A 4701-nucleotide genomic window follows, 5' to 3' on the forward strand; every position below is an offset into this window, starting at 1 on the left:
TCCAACAACCAAGGTCACTATCATTGAATGTGTAAACTAGCACTTCCCTCTTAAGGAGAGGGAGAGGTTTTCAGATGTGGAGCTGAACTAAATCCTTAGGATCAGTTCACTATCACTGCCTTTCTTATGAAGGAAAGATGGAGGAAAAGACTTGGCAGCATGCAGTAGCAAAGCTTGGCTATCAGTATCCAGTAGCCTGCAGTCTCAACCAAGGTCACTATCATTGAATGTGTAAACTAGCACTTCCCTCTTAAGGAGAGGGAGAGGTTTTCAGATGTGGAGCTGAACTAAATCCTTAGGATCAGTTCACTATCACTGCCTTTCTTATGAAGGAAAGATGGAGGAAAAGACTTGGCAGCATGCAGTAGCAAAGCTTGGCTATCAGTATCCAGTAGCCTGCAGTCTTGTCCTATAATCAGCACAGATTCTTAATACTGCTGCTCTCATGCCTGGCTAATACTTCATTAGCCCCATCTAGCAAACATGTTTAACCCAAGTCAGTCATTCAGAGATTTTTAAATGTTTGCTTAAGCTAATGCTTTGTCTTTCTAGATGGAGTTTTACTGTATATTAACTTAGGTAACCATAAACTATCAACCTAATTACCTTTGCTTTCCTTCCCCTTAATTCACATTTCCCTGTAATCTGTGTGTGACACTCCAGGATAGACATCTCTAGTCTGAAGTCCAGCCATGTGCCTTCTACCCCTTTGCACACAGCTGTTCTGTTCTAGCCTGTTAGTATACTCTCACTGAGCAATTTAGAACATCTTTAATAGAAAAGAACTGAAAATACTGAAGAACACAAACCAATGAGCAAATACTGGATTAAATTTTCCCTTATTTAAAGGCTAAAGCAGACAACCCTTCCATATAGCAATTTGCATTAACAGGAAGAACGTGGTGTGTTTCTGAGCACAGGTCTTCAGTGTTAGAAGACTGCTTTGTGACCATCCTCAGGCTTGTATGGGTAGATGTCTAATGTTGTTTGCCAGTATGAGAAAATGCTTTCCCAAGGGTCACAGAAAACAGATGCCATGTAAAGCTCTTACAGAAACCCACAGATCAGTAGCAAATACTAAGAAAAGTATAATGAAAGCAGTTGCTAGATATGATGGTGAAACTTCTTCATTCCATCGGTGGTTAGACTGTCTCCATCTGAATAGGAGCTGTGCTAAATACTGGCACTGAAGACAGACAAGTTTTCAAGTCCATTTAGTCTTTGAAATCCTTGGTCACTGCCTGTAAACTGGAGGTGGATTTCCTTCCATGAATACTTTGTGATTAACAGCTGCCAGCCTACTTCAGGTGTCAAAAATATACAGACCAATGTATTATGTAAACGATATTATGTAAATCAGACTATTGACTTAAGTTAGTTTTTGAATCATTTAACCATTTAAAAATTGTCAGGAAAGCTCTGCTCAAAGGCATTTGTGCTAGAATCCTGTTACTTAGAGATTAAGATATTTTTGAAACAGTCTAAATTACCCTGCATTTCCAAGATACCCAGGGTTCATTTGCCGTATGGCTGCATCTTTCAGTACAAAAAACAATTAGTGAACAATAGCTTCTGTATCATTTAGTGTGACATTTAAAGAAACAGTCCGAATTTATTCTTGGCATTTCACCGAAGTCTCTAGAGCATGTATTTCCCTTCCTTACACATGCCAGGAGTCATCAGTCATGCCTGGAATGTTACTTCAGTTTTGGTTTCCACTGTTAGTCTTAGTCACACCTCTGCCACAACTTAATTGCTGTGTTAGCTTTAATCTGCCTGTACAGCAAGCTTCTTGCTTTAGAAGCCTTTCCTGCCAGTTCTGCACTTCAGGTGCCAGGAAATTAATTGCTATCTATCTGTATTCCAGGGGCCGCTGGAAATAGAGCAAGTGCAAGGGAAAGCCATTTACCCAGGAAATTGTGACTTAAGAAGGTTTTGCTCTTTGTGTAACATAAAGCTGTAGTTGAAACTCCTTCAGGTCTGCTAATGTCTTAGATCAAACTGGACTAAAACCAGCACAGTCTAGTATTTGTCCCTGGAAATTAGAGATTTGGGAATAGAACCTCACATGCTGTTTGTAGCTTTTCTTAGCAAGTGCCACCCTTCAAGTTTCCACATTTTTGCAGCCACAAAAATAGCACACCTGGCTTTTAAATGTATCTTCCCGATGGCTGGCGAGATTTCTTGCTCCTATTCAAACATTTCATTCTCAGGTTTCCCTGTGACTAGTTTGTTGTGGTCTTCTAACGTTCAGGGTGGGGGTTTCCACAGAACCACAGTATTCGTCTTTGTGCATTTGTGTGGTGAAAAGTGGAAGCTACATTTCTGACAGTCATTCATAAGCCAAACATGATAAATCACTAAGGCCCTCGAGGGAATCTGTATGTGTGTGACACCGTATCAGTGTAGCCCTGCGTGCCCATGTCTACTCAGTACCTCAGCTGACCCAGTTCCTTTAATAGAGGAATCAGAGAGGTATTTCACTCACAGAAAGAATATGAAAAAAGCCACCTTTAATACAAGCAATTTATTTGTTCAGGTAGGTGGATGTAACAATTCTGTTCTGTAACACTTTTGTATGGTAAGAGGACAGTGTTACATGACTTAGAGTTTTGTGTACCTCTGAAAAAGAAATCACTGTCTCCCTGTTCAATCCAAAGTTTCTAGTTCTCATAACAAAATGTACCTTTCATTTGAATTACGAAAAACATCAGTGATAAAAAGTGCAAATTTTCTCCTTTCTACTTAAATAAAATGCCAGTTGATGTTATCAAAAAGTACATAATCAGTGTATCACATCTGCTGATGCAACAGCTGTCATACATCAGCACTTTATTATCACTCATCTTTCATTCCCTCCTGCCATATAAATATTAACTCTTCTTTGCCTCGGTGTAAGAATAGGTTTTCAGTTCAAAATAAGGGGAGTCTATGTTAGTTACGGAAAATATTTTTAGAGCTTTTTCCTTAAGCCATTAGGATACAAAAGTTTCACCTTCTGCTCAGAGGAAGTTACAATGTCTACATTAGGGAGGCACAGTGACAGTCATAACTGAGTAACACCACCAAGACTCAACATGTACAGCAGCTTCAGATACCTAGAACTGACTAGAGCTGCTTTAGCCTGCAGTGGCCATGCTGCTGAGAAATTTAAGGAGCAGAAGGATTAGTTTGTCATCAGTAATCAAATGTGGTGATGGAACTTTCTGACCAAAACAATCATCCTGTATTATCCAAGAGGGAACATAAAAATTATAACATAGATTAGTTCAGTAACTACTTAGGAGAAAAAGTGTTTTAAATGGGATCAATTTTAGATGGACCAATTCTTTCCTTATGTTGGCAACCCACCGAAAAACAGGGAAAGTCATTATACAGATTTCTTTCCTCTTTTCTCTAGCATCTCATTCAAATCTATGCTTTTACTTAACCTGTCCCAATGCAGGGTATTAACCCTGGCCTTATAGTCTCTCGGTTTTCAATGAACTGGACATGGATGTACTGCAGAACTAGTCTGAAACACTGAAAAGAGCGTATTCATTTTTCTGTGTGTCCACAGAAGGTTGAGGGTTATGTCTTCATCCCCTTCTTTCACAGTCAGTTTTCCACTTCTGGCATACAAACTCGCAGTTAAATTCTCTACTGCATTAGATATGCTTCTACAGACGTATTTGTGGGTTTGGGGTTTTTTTAAGCTAATGTTGCTATAGAGAACACATGGATTCAGGCAGCTAATATGGTTGGTGCAGCCTGGATCTTGCTAAAATGCAGCCCCCCATCCCAATTTTAGAGACGTTATATTTAAGATGCTACCTTATTCTCCATATTCCATATCTTTTCAGTGTGCAAGCTGGGTAGTTCTTTAAAGAACACTAAATTCATTGTAGCACTTTTTACATGGACATTACATTACAGTAACCACAGTGTAAGGAATTACAGTGTCAGTAAATGTATCAGCAATTTGTCAAAAGAATTGCAGCTTGATTTTCAATGACATCACTTGAAATATAGCTCACATTGGAAAAATAAACCCAAAAAACAGTGGCAAAGCAGTTTCTAAACTTAGTTTCCATCAGCAAAATAAGAGTATTACGCTAAATGTGGCTATTTGAGAACAGATGTTTAATACAAATGCCCTAGCAGTTCTATTCTTAGCTAAATTCATATTGCTTAAGAATAAACAAAGTAACTTGAATATGTAAGTAAAAAATATTTGCCTGAATAATTTTTTGTTGATCATTAATGCTAGAGAAAGGGGGATAGAGAGCTTAAAAGATCTGTCACCTTAAATATGGCCATGCTTCAAAGGGTGGTTGTGTTACTCTTCAGAAGATAATAGAATCATTCTTTCACAAAAAGTCATGCCACTTCTGAAAGTCCTACAGCTGAACTGGCTTGTGGAAATGGATAGCTCCAGAGGTGCTCATGCTCTTGTGCAGAGAGCTTTCAGTTTTGTTCAGTAGCCTGTAGGTAAGTAGAGAGCTTGTGGAGTTTTGTGTGGTAAACATTTCAGTTTATATTTTAAGTCAGCAGCTGCTGAACACTATATTTGGTCATGGCTCTGCTTTTTTATTTTCACTGATATTTACTTTGTTGTTATTCTCTACATTTATGCAAATAGCACATCAAGGCAACATCAAGGTACTTGCCTTTGTGTAGGTGTCAGCTGTTACCAGGAAAGGAGAGACGTATGGAAAGAGT

The sequence above is a fragment of the Acanthisitta chloris genome, unplaced genomic scaffold (genome assembly GCF_000695815.1).
Source record: "Acanthisitta chloris isolate BGI_N310 unplaced genomic scaffold, ASM69581v1 scaffold13681, whole genome shotgun sequence".
Classification (NCBI taxonomy): Eukaryota; Metazoa; Chordata; class Aves; order Passeriformes; family Acanthisittidae; genus Acanthisitta; species Acanthisitta chloris.